The following is a 20,486-nucleotide window of genomic DNA, read 5'->3' on the forward strand; positions in this document are numbered from 1 at the left end:
GACAAAAGGATTAAGAATTTACAATGAGTTTGGGTCTGTAAGACTTCTTTGATGCACAAATCCAAATACTTGAGCAGTCGATGGACTGCAAAAGATAAGAAACCACCATCAGTGAAAAAAAATACCCCCCCACCAGCAAATTGCCTTTGCAGAGTTTATTATAGAAGGTGAGGAGATATAAGGGGTAGTAATTCCAAGCAGAAAAAATAGTTAGTGTAAAGATGAGAATATAGTTGGTGACTTGAAAGAGGCCGGGGTAACATAAGGACATTAGACAGCAGTGTGATCATTAAGATTCCCTGTTGTAGACAAACTTACTGGTCACAATTCTTCATTCCCTTTTCCCAACAGTATTTTGAAAAGCTACCTTTGCCTTAGTCTCACAGAGACAGCACGCATTTCCTTGCCTCACTGATGCTGAGTCTGGCAAATGACTTGCTTTGGTCAGTGGAAGATGTGCATAAGTGATGTATGCCATTCCCAAACAAGACTTCAGTGGGCACGGCATGTCCCTCCTTGCCTTCCTATGCCTCTGGTATCAGCAAGAGAAGGCCTCCTTCTTGCAGATGTGCTCCCTCCACGCTTAGCCCCAGAAAGATTGTGAATACAGCAGAGCTCCTGCAGTCAATGTGGAGACACAGTGTGAGAATAGATAGTGATGGTTTTAAGTCACTGAGCTTGGAGGTGACTAATATGCGGCATTGCCATAGTGATGGTTAACTGATAGTCTTCAATCCTAATCTTACACATTATTAGGATACCTTTCTATGGTTCGCTTTTTTAAACATTGTCTTGTTCATATGCTCAACAGTTGCCAAATCCTTTCTGGAAACGGCAGGGTACCTGTAAATCGTAAAACAAACATGAGCCTAGCTATATGCATTTGGAAAGAATAAACCATTTGTTTAGTTGAAAGAAAGCAAAGGCCTTTTCTCTCTTTTCTACTTCTGCACCAGGACATCTGTTTTTTCAGTAACATAGTGTGAAGTTTTTACATTATTGGAAAAAAAACCACACAACTCTGTAGCTCGTAGTTCATATTTTGGCATCTTTGCTTGTTAGTACTAGTCATTCAATAGACGGGTGATTCCTCAACAGAGTAAAACCCACCAAGTAAAGTGTGAAGTCACTTTTATAAATAAACCCAATTTATGGCTCATTTTCACAAGTTACAATTCTGAGGCTAAATTTTCCAAAAGAAGTTCAAGTGTTTGTACATGTATATCCCAAACTTGAACCTAATAGCAATGTAAATAGCAATTAATTTCATCAGCTGTGATTATGATAGAACTTCCTTCTCTTGAATTTAAATACGGAAGTTTTTCTCAAAATATATCCTTTATAAATATAAACGTATATAAAAACTTTTTTTTAAGGTTTTATTGATTTATTTGACAGAGGGAGCACAAGTAGGCAGAGAGGCAGGCAGAGAGAGAGAGAGAGAGAGAGAGAGAAGGAGGAAGCAGGCCCCCCACTGAGCAGAGAGCCCGACTCGGGGCTTGATCCCAAGACCCTGGGATCATGACCTGAGCCAAAGGCAGAGGCTTTAACCCACGGAGCCACCCAGGCACGCCAATATAAACATTTATATATATAATTTATTTACCAAATAGTTACAGAGCTTCAGACCACAAAACATGCCAAACAATACGGAACTACAAATAATGGGATATGACCTGCCCTAAGTAAATATATCCTGAGAATTGGCTTTCCTTGGGGCCTGTCTTAATTTGGATTCCCCCAATGCAGACCTTAAGACAAAGACTTGGGAATTTATGTGTGAGGTGATCCCAGGAGGCACAAGCAAAGAGGTGGACAAGTGAGACAGAAGAAAGAAATGCCAGAAGGAGAGAGGGAGAGGAAGGGAGTGAGGAAAGGAGGGAAAGAAAGGGAGAGAGAGATTGAGAGAAAGAGGAAGGGAGGAGGGAAGGAAGGAAGGGGAAAGAAAGCCGGCCATTGTGGGCAACGGAGGCTCAGTCCTGCCAGGGATCCTCTGAGAACCTGTGCAGAAGACACCCGAGAATCCTAAGACCAGAGAGCAGGGAGGCTGCAGCATTTACACACTGACTTTCATCCCCCAGTGTTCGAAGGCTACATCCAAGAGGTTAATTCCCGTACACCTCCAGCTGTGCCTACTTGCAGCAGAGAAGGCTTCCTTGGGCCAAAGAAGGCCCTCAGCGCGGAGAGGGAAGGTGGGAGGTTTATCAGCCTCTGCAATAGCTGCCTAAAATCAGGTGGGTCAAGGAAGCATGGTGCACGGCAGCGCCCCTGTCTACTGCAGGAGCACAACTGTTTATTCCATCAGGAATAAGCATAGTCAGTATTCACTGGGCGCTTTATACCAGGCTCAATGCTAATAAGCCTTTTATGACAATCGTATTATTTAATCTTTGCCCTGTGAGGGAGATACTCTTTCTTTCATCCCCCATAGACAAGGAAATGAAGAAGTTTCCCAAGCTGACAAAACACGTGAATGGAGGAGATTATGAATGTGAGCACTCTGATTAAAGGGCCCTGCTCTAAACCACACTTGGTTCATGAAGGGCAAGGCGCAGAAAAACCAAGGCAATGGCAACTCAAAGACGGGGGAGGTGTTGAGGCATGTAATCCTCAAGGAAGCCTTCATGGAAGAAATACACCTGAGAAATGCTTTAAGATTAATTAAGTAGAAGAGTGCAGGGAGAGAAATGAGCCGGTGCGTGATGAGGTGGGGAAAGAGAAAGGAGGAAGGGGGCTGTAAGATGACGCACATGAATTCAGCAAACTGCCTGCCTTCGAGTGCACACAGCATTGGTCTCTGTTGTAAGGATGGGTGTATGTATTACTGCATGTAGCTCTATGTTTGTTCATTCAACAAATATGTACTGAGCCTCTGCGTCATACTTGGCATGGGAGATATAAAGATTAGAAAAAGGAAAAACAAGGGCGCCTGGGTAGCTCAGTGGGTTAAGCCTCTGCCTTCGGCTCGGGTCATGGTCTCAGGGTCCTGAGATCGAGCCCTGCGTTGGGCTCTCTGCTTAGAGGGGAGCCTGCTTTCCACCCCCGCCCCGCCCCCTGCCTGCCTCTCTGCCTACTTGTGATCTCTGTCTGTCAAGTAAATAAATAAAATCTTTAAAAAAAAAAAAAAAGAAAAGAAAAAGGAAAAACAGATATGATTTTCTAGGGAGGAGACCTATGCAGTAGGTCGGTGTTGTTTCCTTTTTCTAGTCCTGGAATCCTTTCTCTCAGCGAGGAATCCATTCAGTCATGTTTGTGTGGAGTATCGTCTCCTTTTACAGCCCACACTTTGCCCACACTTTGTGTATCTATATATAGATAGATATCTATCTATCTATATATCTATATCTATATATTATTCTTTAGTTCTTATGAATATATTATATGTGCATAAATACACACACACACACACACACACACACACACACACATATATATATTTTTTTAATTATTGGGGTCAGCCTGACAATAACCAAGAGATAAATCTTATCTCAAATTTTTCTATTAGAAACCCCCTTGATTGCACATGGAAGAAGAAAAGGAGATTGGTTAAGTGAACTCTTCTTAACATGGCTTCTTATAAAACTTGGTCAATTAAAGATTCAGGTTACAATCTATTCTCCCAGTCAATCTGCAGAACACCAGGATGCATGAGTCCTTCCTACCGACCTGATTTATCCACAAGCCATCGGATCCTCTGAATCTTTACATAAGTGGGATTCTGAAATAGTTGTGTAGATTTCAGATGGAAATTTGAATAGGTTAGTTTTTCTTTGATTGAAAGAGCCAAACCTATTGAGTACTAAATCCTGCTAATTATAATCCTCCTTTTATAAAACTCTTTCTCTTCTCGCTTGTTCTCCTAATCTACTTTGGTTCATGTTCCTTGGCTCCAGATCCAGACTATGAATGTTGGCATAGGTTGGCCAAGTTTAAAATTTCTTTCACAAGATTTAGGAGCCCAGAGAAGCTAAACATAGAAATGAGAAGTTAAAAATACTTGCAGAAAAGCTTGCTTTTGAATCAAGCAGCATATCCAGTGTCCTGATATAAAATACCTTCTCAAGAGGGTAGTTGGAATGAAAATAAAAAACTAGAGAAATGGTATGAGGTAACAGCAAAGGGGGAGGGTAAATAGAAGAGAAGAGAAGAAATGTATTTTATCAAACTTTAATATGTCAATGGGCATATTCTGTAGCTGAGGCCTGTTCGGGATAAAAGATGAAATGGGGGCTCTGTTTCTATCTGAGATGCTCCAAATTTTCACTTGAAAAGCAGCTAGAGACCAAAGTCAGTTGAATCAATAAACACTTTTGAGCACCTGCAATGTGTGGGCGCTGTCCTAGGTGCTAGGAACATAATAAGGAATTAGAATCTCTTTGTCTCTTTCTCCACATGTTTTCTTCTGTATTGGTCTCCTCATCCTGGAGTAGGACCCAGTATGACCATCTTTAATTTTTAAGCCCAAGAGATGAAGCACAACAATTCATCATGTCTAGATCTGATATGCTAGATCTATATCTAGATCTGATATGGATACCCAGACGACACTTGCTCCCCTTATTGCAAATGTCCCCACCTGTAGGCCTCAGTGTGTGACTCCTTTTGGGGATGAGATAAAAGATGATAGGTAGTGTTTATAGTGGATAATCATTGCAATAGAACGTCTAAATCTGACCACTCTTGTCCTGCCTCTAACCTGAGATACTGTGAGAAGTGAAATGTCAAAGACCAGGGAACAGTCATACTTGGTAAAGGCTTTTCCTTTCCGGATCATGCATGGACAGGAAGCTGGTTAGAGGCTATCTAGGTAGTGCCATCTGCAGTTATACATGAGCCCTTATTCAGGTTTTGCTAAGGTTGACTTGCATGTGATGGGTACTCAATAAATATCCTTTGAATGAAAGCACTGCCTCTGTAAAATGGTGAATCAGGCCATGTATGACAGTATTACTTAACTTACTAAAAGTGGACTTAAGAAAAATGAAATAATTTAGGAGGGGTTAAAAAAAAAATCATTACCTGGATTAGCTGCTCTCAAATGTTAAGTCCCAAGACTCCTCTACATTCTTAAGAATGATTGAGGATTACAAATAACTTCTTATTTGTGTGGATTATATCTGTGAATATTTGCCATTTAGAAATAAAAACAGAAAAATGTGTAAAATATAAGAATGTGCAAGTAGATGTTCCATTAGCTAACAGAACAAAGATTACACCTCATAACATGTCACTTCTGGAAAACTCCACGGTACACCTGTGAAAGAATGAGTGTGACAAGGACAAATAGCATCTGAGTGTTTTGGTTTGAAAATAGTGTTGCTCTTGTGGCCCCCCCTGCAAGGGCTTCCGATGTCCTCCGGGGCTCTGAACCACAGTTTGTGGAATTCTGAGTTTTCAGAAAGATTATTTCTAAGAAGCTAAACAAAAATACTGCATATAAAATTACTTGTAAGACTTATTTATAGCTATGTTTACATAGTTTAGACCTTGATTTTTAATTACCAGGAGAGGAAGCGAGAATGAGCTTCCGTTCTCTTCCCTTCAAATATTTCATGAATCAAGAGGAACTATAATCATAGAAGGTTTTTATTTTTGTTTTGTTTCATTTGAGGTCTCCCCAATGACTAAATACCATTTTTTCTATTTAAGATCTGTTTGACCCTATTTTTGTTTTGTTTCATTTGAGGTCTCCCCAATGACTAAATACCATTTTTTCTATTTAAGACCTGTTTGACCCTTCTGTGAATAGATTGGTGTCTTTCCAATCAAATCCTTGCTAGACCTTGTATAGAACTGCCTTTCCTTTAAGACTGGCCTGAAACATGGCAATTTATCAGAGGCAGAAGTTTAGGAAACCAGCTCGGATAAGCAGGAAGGGGTTGAGCTGACACAAAGGAAGATAAACTGAGACCACAAACATGTATATAAACTCCAACAGGTGATGGAAAGGAAGCCATCTCTTTCTTTTTCCTAGACAACTTGAGGGATTAAGTCTCATTCTCAATGCTAGCTTCACCACTGCAGGCAAGAGGAAGATGGCATTGGCTTCTAAGTTACCAAGTCATTCCTGAAAAATCTTGTTCCAGGAACAGTGTGAGGTGGCCCTGAGGGTCCCAAGGCTAATTCCCAACCAAAATCAAACATGCAGGAAAACCATCTCCCTAGAGCCAGTTTTCCAAATAATCATTTTGTTGAAAGATAGATTTTTCTCTTTGAAAATATTTTCACTGTATTAGCCTCACTGGGCCCAGTCCAACACACACACACACACACACACACACACACACACACCCCTACACTCTTACCAGCCTTCAAACTGAGGGACATCTTCAACTTAAGACATGGGAGCAAAACAGCTGGGGTAAAATCTCCCTGACAGTGTCAGATTAATTGATTATTAGGCCAATTGACTTTTCATCCAGCTAATTTTTAACAACGAGTTTTTCCTGTATCAACCATTCTGAAAAATGTGTATAGCTCCTTTCCTCTGCGGTGTATAGGGACGTGGCATAGATGAGCCCCTGAGAAAGGCTGAGAAACATGCAGTTTGCCAGAGATGCATAAAGCATTGGTGGTGAGACAAAAGGAAGAGTGTGCCACTGTGCGATGAGAATTCCTCTGGACAGACCACGTGTAGCAGACTGACCTCCTATATACTCAGCCTCTGTCTCCTCATCAGTAGGGTAGGGATAGTAATGATTATATCGCACACAAATCTGGTAAAGAATAAAGGAAAGATAGCATGTAAAGCATATAGTTCAATGGTTACCACAGAGACAGGAATCCATACCTACTAGCTGTTATTGTTAATTGTTATCATTAATGGCAGAAAATAATTCCTCAAATGACACTTTCTTATCTCCAGGAAAAGTCCTCACTTTTCCAGCTTTCTAGCCAGCATACCCTCTCCACCCTCATTTATTATTTTTTAAAGATTTTATTTATTTATTTGACAGAGAGAGATCACAAGTAGGCAGAGAGGCAGGCAGAGAGAGAGAGAGGGAAGCAGGCTCCCTGCTGAGCAGAGAGCCCGATGTGGGACTCGATCCCGGGACACTGAGATCATGACCTGAGCCGAAGGCAGCGGCTTAACCCACTGAGCCACCCAAGCGCCCCTCCACCCTCATTTAAATCACCTCCCCCAATAAGCCTTCTCCAGTCTTGTAGACAAGTTTAGGACTCCTATATATCCCTGGTCTTAACTCTCATTGCCACTTAGAGAAACAGATTGTTCAGACTGTCTGAAATCAGATTGTCTGCTTTTTCTGAGAACAAATACCCTGAGCGCAGGATGATTTCCATAATGTTTACTCCAATATGCATCAACCCTAGTACAGTGCTTATGGTAGTTGGATGAATGAACAAGGCGTCAGCTAGAAGCATGGTACTGAAGCCTGGTCCTGACAATGGGGCAAAGCCAGCACACAGCTGCACAGGTGTGCCTTAGATCACAGGGCCTAGGAGAAAGACCTGAGAAGATCTGGAGGGAGGGCTCTGTTGAGCTTCTCCAGGAGGCCCCAGAAGCCTGTGAGTTGGCTTCCATTTTTGACTTCTCGATCCTAGAATCCTTCCAACCTCCAGACTTGACCTCTCTGGGCCACTGGAGACTCTCTTCCCCATGGGAATTGCAGGATAGTAGAAAGTCCACTGATGTAGGAGCAGAAAACTTAAGTTGCGATTGTTTCACTGTGTGATTTTGATCAAGCGCGTTCACCTCTCTGAGTCCTGGTTTCCCTTGGTAGAACAGCTGAGGCATCTCTTTCAACGATTCTATGTGGCAGGAGCAGGATCAGCTTGCAGACAAATATCTGGTCTCAGACGTTATTGAGATCTGTCCTATCTCTTTCTATCCTTTTTTCCTTCCCTCTCTCCCTCCCTTTCTTCTTTATATAGCAAGTATGTGTTGCTTCTGGTACTTTGGTGCTTTTACCCTAAACCAGATACAGCCTGGCATTCAGTTATAGAAAGGTAGATGAGATAAACAGGATCCTTGCCTTCCTGCTACTTATGTTCTGGTAGGAGAGACACAAGTAAGCAGGATAACGTCAGCCGTTCAGATGCTAAGAGCTCTAAGTAAAAGCAGTGAACTGGTATAGTGTGATAGAAAATGATGGATGGAACACCCTCTTTAGATGAGGTGGTTGCGGGAGGTCTCTCAGATGTGCTCACATTTGAGCTGAGACCTGAACGAAGCAGTGAAGCTGACAGTGGGCAATTTGAGATTAGTTCAAAGGCCCCGGGACTTGGGCAGGGGAAGTGCTCTAGGAAGAAAAAGAAGCAAGACGGCATGGTGATAGCAGACAAGTGGGCAAGATCCAGGTGATATCAGTCCTTGTGGAGCCTGGTCAGGGGTTTGAATGTAGCTACTTGTGCAAGGGGTAGCATTGGAGAAGAATTTTAGGCAGGGGAATGACATGTCTGATTTATGTTTTTAAAAGATTTCCGTTTGCGGTGCGGAAAATGAATTCCTACCTGTCATGTTCCAACTGTAACTTGAAAATAGGATGATTAATCCCCTGATGCTGGCAAAGCACCAGAAACATGGGTGACATTATATTTGCTGATAATAAAGGGCACTTTTTCCATCCTGAGCTGATAAATATGTTGAACAAACTATTTCTAGTTAACTAAAATGAACAGTGTTGACTTGTGCCTTAGACACTTTTTACCCAAAAAGATTTGTGTATTTATGGTGATATTAATAACTGAAGAATTGGAAATGTACAGTTCCATAGCCAGTTGACAAGGCAATAGCTTTGGGGTGGTTTAAAGGAGATTTGATTTTGTTCTATATGTATAAGCGGTTACTGTTTATTTCATTATAATCTGGCAGATATATTGAATTTCCCACCCAGCAATGGTTCTGCTGGGTCTCCTATCCTGACCATCCAATAAGGCCAGTTATTATGGGTAGAATGAAACGACAGCAAACAACAACAGATGACCAAATAGTGGCTCGCTAGGGTGGCTTTTTGACAAAGAAAATAGTAATAGAACATGCCATGTTTCCAGGTCTTTGAAGTCTACTTTTTGAAAATCATTTTGGAATTTTTAAAGTCAACTTTAGTAATTAGACTTACACCTTGAATTTTGAACTTCAGAAGCTCTTTGCACACCTAAGAAGAGTGACTGTAGTTGCTAAATAACATGCAAACTCTGCAACGAATGCAATGTATTCCATTTTCTTAGTTGAGCCTTACAAAACCCCTCTGAGGAATAGGGGATGGGAAAGCTGAGGCTCAAAAAGGGCAGAATACTGGTCCAAGATCACGTAGCTGGTGGTTGGTGGAGCTACCATAGCTTGCCTTTCAATCAGGGGGAAAAAGAAGTAAGAAGGTGGTGCTCCACTGGGCCCCAAATGGAGACGAATAAAAGGTATGCTAGAGCTATAGGTCTTTTGGAAGTTACATCTCAATGAATGGGCAAAGAGTCTAATATTCTTCATGTGTTGCCCCTAAGTATAAGATTAGATGAGGTTAACAATGGTTAGGGTGAAGGACCATCAGTAGTTGTATCTGTGTCGGGCAAAATGTAGGCCCGTTAAATTGCCTGAATGAAATCTTTAGAACTCAGATGTTATTTCCACTTGCAGTGCTAGGTCACCAAAATCGTCCAATAAGTTATGAAACATGACCAGATAGGTGATTTTTTTAATGATTATGAAGCTCTCTGAGGTTTGTCATGAACCCCTGAAGTTCATCCAGAAACATCCAGAGATGACATCCTGCAATCAGCCACTCATCTTGAATTTGAGAACACTTAGACCCAGGGTCTTAGTGTTCTTACGGGTCTAAGTGTTCTTAGACTTAGGGTCACACAGAAAATTGGCACACAGATAGACTCACAAGTTTCAGTCCTCTCACTTTTTTTTTTTTTTTTTTTTTTTTTTTTTTTTTTAATAGTTCTCAGATTCTGTGCTGCACAGGCTCTAGACTCTGGGAGCTGTTCCATTTGAAATGACTGGCTCTCATCCTGAGAGTTTCCCCTTCTGCTTTTGGGGTATTCATATATCTTGAACTTTATGAAATTTTGATGATAATTACTGTTCTTAATCTTAATTTTTGTTTTGAATGTCCTCATCTAGCTAAATAAAAAATTGATAGCTCCTTCTGGTAGTAAATTTCTCCTGAAAGTTATACTGATCCCAAAACTCTAAAAAGCTAGGAATCACTGCTTTTGTTCAAATGCCTCTCTAGCATCTCATCTCCCACCTGGAACAGGTGCAAAGCATAGAGTAGCATCAGCCTTATCCTTGCATCTGTTGTTTAACAGAAGTGAGGGGGCTCTACTGGGCCTGATTCCTTCTGCATATTCATATGGCACATACTGAAAGGGAAAAAAAAAAAAAAAAGAGGGAGGAAGAGCCTGTAGGTTAAAAGAGACTGGAGGGACATAACCAAATGCAACGTACTAACTTCTCTGGGTCCTAATTCAAATATTTTTTTTAAAAAGATCTTATCTAGAGAGCACAAGCGGAGGTGGGGGCTGTAGGCAGAGGGAGAAGCAGGCTCCCCACCGAGCAGGGAGCCTGATGCAGGACTGGATTCCAGGACCCTGGGATCATGACCTGAGCTGAAATTAGATGCTTAGCTGACTGAGCCACCCACACATCCCAGGGGTCCTGATTCAAATAAACCAACTTAAAAACAGATGAGACAATTTGAACATTGGATAGATAATTGATGATATAAGGAATTAACTATTTTTAGGGTGTGAATTTTTAGTGTTGTGGTTATATTTTAAGAACTCTGATCTTCTAGGGGCACCTGGGTGGCTCAGTGGGTTAAACCCTCTGCCTTCAGCTCAGGTCATGATCCCAAGGTCCTTGGATTGGGCTTGCATTGGGCTCTCTGCTCAGCAGGGTCCTGCTTTCCCCTCTCTCTCTGCCTGCCTCCCTGCCTACCTGTGATCTCTCTTTCTCTATCAAATAAATAAATAAAATCTTTAAAAAAAAAAAAAAAGAACTCTGGTATTTTAAAAATGCATGCTGAATATTTCCAGAAGAAATTATGTATGTCAGGAATTCATTTCCAAATAATCTATTGGTGGGGGACAGGTGGTGGCGGGAGGCACCAGGTGGTAGTTGACATGAAAAAAAGACTGGCCATGAGTTACTGACAGTTGATCATGGGAACAGAAACATGGAAGGTGATGGTATGATAGTCTCTACTTCACGTAGGCTTGACATTTTCTATAATAAACACTTTTTTTAAAGGGAAAAACAGTAAGCAAAAGGGGGCAACCCTAGTACACTCTTCATGGGAGTGCAAATTCCTACAACCTTTCAGCAGGGGCTTTTGGCAACACCTATCAAAGTCCTTAAAATAGTACATACCCTTTGTGATTGTTAAGTTTTTTATTTTTTATTTTTAAAAATATTTTATTTGTTTATTTGACAGAGAGAGACACGGTGAGGGAGGGAATGCAGCAGGGGAAAGTGGGAGAGGGAGAAGCAGGTTTCCCACCATGCAGGGAGTCCAATGTGGGGCTCGATCCCAGCACCCCGGGATCACAACCCGAGCCAAAGACAGATGCTTAACAACTGAGCCGCCTAGGTGCCCCAGTGGTTAATTTTTTTTTTAAGTATAAAAAATATTTATTTATTGAGGTATAATTGTACAGATCTAAAACACATAATTTGGTAAGCTTTGACAAGTTCTATACCTATGTAACCGTCACTGCAATCAGAATAATAAACATATTTACTGCCCACAAGTTTTCTCCTGCCCCTTGATGATTCCTCCTTCCTGCCTCTCATCCCATGTCAAGGCAACCATCAATCTGCTTAGTATCACTAAAGAATAGTTGCATTTTTTTAGACTTTATATGAATGGGATTCTGCAGTAATTATTCTTTTTTTTTATCTGACTTTTTTTTAACTCAGCATAATTATCTTGAGATTTACCTATGTCTAATGTATCAATATGCCATTCCTTTATATTGCTAAGTACTATTCTACTGTATGGATGTACCACACTTTATTGATCGTTGTAATGCTTAATTTTATGTAATTACTTGGCTAGACTATGGTGGCAGGTTTTTGACCAAACACTGTGTTGCTATAATGGTATATTTTTAGATATGATTGACATTTACAAACAGTTGACTTTAAATAAAGCAGTATTTTCCAGGATATGAGTGAATCCAATTAATTGAAGGTCTGGCAAACAAAGACTGAGTTCTCCTATAAAGGACGGAATTCTGTCTCCAGCCTGCAGTGCAGAAACTCTGGTTTTCTTGGCTTGGGACTCAAGACTGTAGCATTAACACTTGCCTGAATCCTTTGCCTACCAGCTTGCCCTGTGCATTTCAGACTTGCCGGCACCCACAATCATATGAGACACTCCTTTAAAATACATTCCTTATATTCATTAAAGTATATATCTTATTAGTTCTGTTTCTCTAGAGAACCCTAATATCCTCCTTACCCAGCACCTCAGCTTGTAGAAATATATCCAAAGAAAGTTATCATACAGTTTATCCAAAGAAAGTTATTGTACAAATATCCAAAAATACATGTTCAAGGCATTGCTTTAACAGTTAAAGGTTGGAAACAGTCAAAATATCCACCCATGGGGGACCATTTAAAAAAATATTGTAAAACTGTGCAATGTAGCTATATAGAACATTCTGGCACTGTAATTTGTCTATCCTGTGCATATATCACATGACTGTCAAAAAGAATAAGGTAGGGGCGCCTGAGTGGCTCAGCTGTTAAGCCTCTGCTTTCAGCTCTGGTTGTGATCCCAAGGTCCTGGGATCAAGCCCCTCCATCGGATTCCTGCTCAGCAGGAAGCCTGCTTCTCCTTCTCCCACTACCCTTGCTTATGTTCCCTCTCTCCCTATCTGTCTCTCTCTGTCAAACAAATAAATAATGAATTTTGGAAACACTGGAAAAAAATAAATTAAATTTTAAAAAAGTGTAGCACATTCATAAAATGTTGGAAAATATTTTTAAAATCCTTAAAAAATTAAAAAATAATAAGGTAGATCTTCTTTTTTTAAAAAAAAGGTATGTATTAGTCATACTATTAAGTAATAAACAGCAGGTTAAAAACCCTTTTTGATTTTCACTTTTGTAAGCTGTTAATACTGAGGATGGAGTTAAGAAGAAATGTATATTTTCTTCCTATAAACATGTCTGCACTGGCTACATTTATAAAATAGCATATTTTGACTGAATTAATGAATCTAATCAATTTGACCTCAATTTAAATAAAGAGTAAGATCAGACAGATTTCTCCTGCCCTCTCCCATGCTATCTGTGTGTTTATTGATAATTATTTTTTGGTCAAATCCTTTACATTGCTTATTTATGAAACATTTCTATACTAATAAATAAAATGGACAGATAAGCAGTTATCTAGATAGTCAAGTTTTAAAAAAGAAAACTCTGGGATGATTTTTGTTTCATAGTTCATTTGAGTCCAGTACCACAGTTCAGGGAAGACAAACAAGATAGGATAAAAAGAATTTTTTCTGCAATATACAGATAATGACCCCATTATCTATTTTACTTTGACAGTGTAGAGGCAGTCTAAGTTCTCTATGACTCAAATTCTATTTGAAGAAACAAAAATTAATAAGTCATGGATTCATGATAATGGCAGTACCTCTTTGCAAGCCATTATAATGGGTTTTATAGAGTTTTCCTTCTCTGGGTCCCACTCTAGGACATGCCCTGGCCTCTACAAGTCCATTTCTTTTTAATTGCCTTGTAGTCTAACTTTTTATTTTGAAATGTTACAAACTTGTGGGAAATGAGAATGAAATTTGAAAAGATCCTTCTTAGCCTAATAGACTTCCAGTAAGTGGGGTAAGTTTCGTTACAGCCTGTGGAAATGAAAGCCACATGCTGGGGGAGCAGTGGTGCACAGAGTGGGCAGTTTCCAGCCATGTCCTTGTGTGTGCAAACACAACAAATTGTGTAGAAAAAAGTATTGTTTGCAGTAACCTTGATCCCATCTTCAGGTGTCTAGTTCAGTTCTCTCTGCTCAGTATTTATTATTGCTCTCCTTCAAAAAATTATCTTCTCTAATAATAAAATGGAGAGCACAGAAAGTAATGGAAAGTTCCTCCTATGGAGACAATAAACTTCGATACATTTAATACATAATCACATCAAGGAGAAATGCCTTTATTGTGTTTAAGAGCAGAAGAACAGTATTTTGTCTTTCACTTTGTTTTTGTCTTTTAAGAAAACGTTTTTAGTGAATATATGCGGTTGTTGCAAGAAATGAAGCTGCCCTTGATTCAACGAAGGTTAGCACAAAGATGTCTGGAAAATGAAGCTCGCTGGCTAAAAATGCTATTTGCCTGAAGATAAGGAAGCTGGGGATGAGCTCTTAGGTCTAGCAGACAGGAGTGCAGGTCCACAGACCTTCCTGGGAACAAACAGAGTCATTAGAATCCCTGAGACCCTCTTAGGATGTTTGTGAACTGGATTGTTTTCTATTTCTGCTTGCTTTGATGTTGGGTAGAGTCTAGTAATGACCCTTTTAGTTAACAGAGGCTTTCTGCGTGTACTGATACTCCTGGTCAGCAAGTCCTGCATCTCAGACAAACTCTCCCCCTTCTCCTTCGCAAGCTGAAGACTTCAAACTTGTTTGTGACTTGAGCATCCCGAGTCCAAGTACCGGGGCCTTCTCTCAATTCTCACTGCATTGGGCATGTTTCTCAAGACCGTTCGCAGTCCCCACCTTGCCCCATCTTCTGCTCTTTCCACCCCAAATAGATCCTATACCGGCAGCCCTGTGATGTCATTGTCCCCAGATCTTGACCATAGTATAGAAATGGGCCTCATGATGAGCTGGTAGCATAAAGGGGAACCTTGCTTTAATCAATATGCAAGTCCTTCGAACCAGTTTGCAATCGACCTCCTAGAAAATCTCCGTTCCCATACCTCATTGTTTAGCTTCTCCAATGACTCGCCATGGAGCTCAACACATCCCCCTCCCCAACTCAGAAGGACATGAGCATAATGGAGAATTCAGGAGTTTGGAAATCTAAGAGATGAAATTTGCATAAGTTAAAAAAAAAAACCCTCAGAGTTGTTTTCCAAGTTTGCCTCTTCTCTCTGCCAAGTGGGTGATCTTTGATGATTCTTTCAAGATGACTGAGCTCCAACTTCCTCATCTATAGAATGGAGAAGTTTTCTGAAGACAAAAAATGAGATGTAGTGTGTGAATGTGTTGCTAAACTTCCAGGATTTTGTCGTGATTTTTGCTGTGAGTCATACAGGCTGAGCACGTAGAGGTGTGTGTGAGTGGGTACATGCACACACAAACACTTTATTATACAGACACATATGGCTAGCGAGAGAAAAGTCCATGTAAAACCAGACAAAAGCCAATATTTCATATTGGGAAGAGAGGAAAAAATGGAGCAAGAGGATTAAAGTCTCTATCAACTGATAAAAGGATTGAAACAGGAGCTGCAGAAAAATGATCAAACAGAGAGAAACGTGCTTAGCACCACAATATGCCAGTTGCCCTCTGACCTTCCCTTGGCCACTGTAATTCTGGCTATGAGACATTCAGCGACAGCAGTTTGCTCCCCAAGGCCCTTAAAGCTTCCTACATTTGCTCCTGGTAGATCACCAACGTCGGGACATGTCATTGTTGTCTCTCCCTGAGCCACCCCCAGATGCTTTGTTATGAGCTTTAGTCCTCTGTTCTTCCAGAGTAGGTGAAAGATATGGTCAATAACTTCAAAAGTCTTGCTACCAGATGCCCAAGATGGTACCCTATTCCCTAAAGAGGAATCTGTGCCTCCGAGTTCTAAATATTTTACTTTGTATAAAGAACCACGGGTACTACAGTGATCACAATTTCAGAGCACGATGCATGCAGGTTCATTGGCTCTCTGCTTGCTTCTGAGGCAAATGTTAGAGTAACTTAGGTCCATATTTGGAAAATGGACAGTTTTTAATGACTTCCTCTTGACTGGTCTGCAAGGATTCAACTCTGTTATTGCTGGGTGCCTTGTACAATGCTGGATTCACATACTTCAAGGTAGAAGCACAAGGAATGTTGGTTTAGAACCCTATTCAGTATAAGCCATCTGCACACCATTAGATTAGAAGGCTCAGCCATTCTTATACAGACATTCAACTGTTAATCTAATGACGCTACAACTTCTGAAGCAGAGGGGCAGAAATGTACAGTAGTTACTAATGTCGCCTCCACCTAATCACTCACATTGGAGACTCACCCCTGCCCTTCACTAGCCACATGACCTCAGGCAAACTCACTGCATACTCCAAGCCTCAGTCTCCACATCTGTATAACGGTCCTAGTAATAACTCCCACCTAAGAAAGGTGTTCCGAGCATTAGTCGAGAAACAGGTCTGTAAAGAAGCTAGCACAATGGGTGGAGGTTGAAAAATGTCTGTGTTTGTTATAAACATTTTTATTCATAAAGCAATGCCAATTTGCTTAATAGGTACATTTGCAGTCCCTTTTAGTGTCATTGAAGCAGCAGTAAAAAGTTTAAAAGACTGTGTATAAGCATTAGTAAAAAAATTTTTTAAAAATCTACTCTAACATGGAGGCTTTTCTTTGGTAGACACAATACAGTAAAATCTAATGAAATTCAATTACCCCTTGATTGACTCAGGCCAACCCAGAAGGGAATAATAATTTGAAATCAACAGAATTGCATTTGGTCCCTTTTGCAGGCTCAGCAGTTGCTCCCTGACGAGTTCCTCACAAGATCAGAGGTGGCCCCACTGGCTTCCAGAGTCTGTCAACTGGCACACTCGATCTGTACAGAACAGTTTTTTCCTTGTTTAGATTCTAAATGGATGATATTTGCTTCCAGAATTATTACAGCTGCCAAACGCATGCTGACTACAAAAATCTCTCCCTCCAAAACAAATCATACATATTTATGCATGTATATGTACTGGACGCTTAAAAGAGCCTCTCTGTTAAAATATATGTGTTTAGTAATACATATCATCATATGGCATTAAAAATGTTCAGCCATGTGAATTATTATACTCAGACTGTTTTGAGCTGACGTGCTCTTTCTTTATAAATGATCCTTACTCCCTTCCACAGAATAGCATTAGCTTGGAACTTCTCTTTCCCCTCATTCTCTTTATTTCACCCCAGTGTGACTGGTGGGCTAAATATCAAGCTGTAAATCACTGGCGTTAATAAGCAGATTTGTTAGTGATTTTTGTGCATGTGTGCCTTGTGCAAATAGCCACATTTACCGTAAAGCAACATAGTAACTTGATGATAGGGGAAATTTTGATATTCAGCTGATTGCATAGGGGGAAAAAAAACCCATCCAATTCTTTTATTCCCCTGTTCCCTGCTACCCCCACCACACACAAAGTCTGCAGACCCAGTCTGTATATCTCAGCTGAGGGAACTGGGGTGTTAGAAGCACTGCTGATCCGGCATCTGGAGAGCCAGTGTGCCTGTCTCTGATCAGTTGCAGCAGGTGACATGGCCCTGCCTGCTATTTTTGTTTTATATGTTGTTTATTGCAGGAAAGTCTTTCCAGACTTTATCTTAAGATGAAGACCCAAATTTATAACCTGGCCCACTTTGCCCCACAGTGAGGGCCCCAGAGGATTTCTTTGTCTCACTGGATACCACTCGTTCTCTTTTTCTGCCATGTTCCAATTTTCTAAGACATAGTTCATCTCTTCCCATGTGCAATGCTCCTGCCCTATGCAGGATCTTGGTACCTTCTCTTTCTTACCTATTTTTTGATAGTTTTATTGAGATATAATCCACATACACTACAATTCATTCCCTTAAAATGGACACCTTGATCGTTTTCAGTTTATTCAGAGAATTGTACATCCATCACCTAGAACATTTTCATGGCCCAAAAAAGGAATCTCACATCCCTTAGCCATCATCCCCAATTCTAGAACCCCCATCACCACCACCTCCAGCCCTAGGCAAATGCTAGTCTACCCTTTGTCTCCAGAGATCCAGAGATTGGCCTTTTCTGAACATTTCCCTACAAATGGAATCCTACAGTGGGTGGTCCTTTCTGACTGACTTCTTCCACTTAGCAGAAGGTTCTCAAGGTCCGTCCATGTTGTTGGACGTGTCGGAGCGTGTGTCGGCACTTCATTCCTTCTCAACAATAGATAATATTCCACTGTACAGAGGCACCACATTTTATCTACCCATTCATCAGTTGACAGACTTTCTATTACAAAGAGTGCTGCTATGAGCATTCCTGTTTCATTTCCTGAGTACAAGCTTTTGTGCAGACAAATGTTACCCTTGCTCTTGGGTATGTATCTAGAAGCAGAAGGGCTGGGTCACCGGCTACCTCTATGTTGAACCATTTGAAAAACTGCCAGGTTGTTTTTCCAAAGTGGCTGCCCCATTTTACATTTCCACCGGCAATATACGGACGTCCCAATCTGTCTAATAAAACTCGCATTCCAGTTCTACCTTGTTATTCTTACCCAGTCTTACCAACAATTGTGATTCCAGTCTCATAGCCTTTTTCATTGTAGCCTACTAGATAGAGAGTCACATTTCACTGTGTTTTCATTCTTAACTTTCGATCTGGATAATTTCTGCCCATTTTTCAAGCAGCAGATTAAAATTCCATAGGGAATCTTACCTTGACCCCCACCCCCATCCCAGACTGGCCTTGGGCTCCTCTCAGGAAACCTATCTTTTCCATCTGCCTTTGAAGTTCTATATGGGCAAGGCCCCCTCCTATCCCCCTTACTCGACCCCAGCATCTCGCCGTTGTGTGAACTACTGGCCACTTGCCAAAAATTTGTGGGATAATGACATATACAAAATAATGAGGAAAAGGTGTACATTATCTGAAAATCACCTGTATGAGAATTATTGGCATGATTAGCTTTTAAAGCTATTTCATTTTTCAGCATTCCCACAGGCCAAACCATTGGGAAACATTTTGATATCTCTGGCAAGGGGAGGAAAGGAACTCTACAATGTAACCAGGACGAATGCTTCTATTTTCCTGAATCGTACCGAACCGTACCCCTTTCTGGTTGATAAGAAACGGGAGGAACCTCAGTATATACAAGCAAGATCAAGTGGACTGTGTAGACAGCTCTCCCTTAAGTCAAGCAAGAAATAGAAAAGACTGGGTTTCTCAGAAATAGGGAGCTCAGGGGGACTGGACTTCCCTGCACTGGTTGTCCCTAGAGATTGTGGTTGAGTAGGACAGGGCCGCAGAATGTACATTTTTAAAAAGGCCTCTAGTGTTTGCAATGCTAGTGACCCATGAGCTTCACTTGGAGGAAACGTTCATCCTGTTTAATATTCTCATCATTTAACAGAAACCAGTTAATGCAGAAGTTAAAAATTCAAGCTCTAGAGTCAGGCACAGATTTAAATCCCTGCTGAATTTACTAGCTATGTGGCTTAAGACAAACTACTTCATCTTTCTAAGACCAATTTCTTATCCTGTAAAGGAGGAGGGGGCAATAAAGTGCCTACGTCACAGGGCTGCCATGGGCATTCAATTAAATAATGAGTATAAAACACAATACCTGGTACACAAGAAGTGCTCCAATATTGGGGCACTTGATTGGCTCAGTTGGCTGAGCTTCTGACTCTTGATTTTGGCTCAGGTCATGATCTCATGGGTTGTGGGATTGAGCCCCACATGGGGCTCCATGCTCAGCAGGGAGTCTGCCTGAAGAGTCTCTCCCTCTGCACCTCCCTCTGCTTGCTTTCTCTCTCTCTCAAATAAATAAATGAAATATTCAAGAAAGAAAGAAAGAAAGAAATGCTCCAATATTAGTAACTATTGTTACTACTATTTTATCATTATATTACTGTATAAAGTATAAGAGAAAGTACACAACAAATCTGTTTTAAAGGGATCCGTTTTGCTCAGTAAAAAAATACTTTCTAGTATTAATTGGGAAATTTCCAGGTTCCTCAATGGCTTTATCATTACTGTTGCTTTCATAGATAGTTTTCCAAGTGGTATTTGCTGATATCCCCCCTATGGCTATTTCCGAGCACCTCCATAATACTCAAGGGATAATTTAGTTATTTCTTATGAAGCAGAATTTTGGCTTCTATATTAAATTATAGTTTGCCACCTAGTTCACAACATGAGCTACTATACTGGATAGAACACACTTCCTTAGGTGTCATTTGTTAAGCAGAAAGTATTACCCCCAAATCTTATTTCTCTCTATTAGGTAATATATTGAGTCTGAATGCCTGATAGAAATTACTCTCTAAAATAGAAGTTCTAAAGTTCAATCAAATTAGTATCGATCCATCATCTTACAGAATCAAGAATGTTCATTCATTTATCCAAGTCCTGTATACTGAGTGCCTAACAAGGCTCAGTCATTCAGGATATACAGAGAAGAAGAAAATCAAGAGGCCACCCTCATGGAAATCTTTGCAGAAAGATGGCGTCTTCACGCCCTTTCCGTGAGGTACTTAAATACATCATCAAGATCGTGTGACTAGTGATGAGTGCTATGAATGATGTTCATCAGG

General features: G+C 40.6%; 1 protein-coding gene across 4 annotated transcripts in view; it reads left to right on the plus strand.

The window, feature by feature from the left end:
• Nucleotides 1–20,486, plus strand: part of SYNPR (synaptoporin) — a 320,804-nt gene that overhangs the window by 242,462 nt on the left and 57,856 nt on the right. The window lies entirely within an intron of this gene.

The sequence above is a fragment of the Mustela lutreola genome, chromosome 2, assembly GCF_030435805.1.
Source record: "Mustela lutreola isolate mMusLut2 chromosome 2, mMusLut2.pri, whole genome shotgun sequence".
NCBI classification, from domain to species: domain Eukaryota; kingdom Metazoa; phylum Chordata; class Mammalia; order Carnivora; family Mustelidae; genus Mustela; species Mustela lutreola.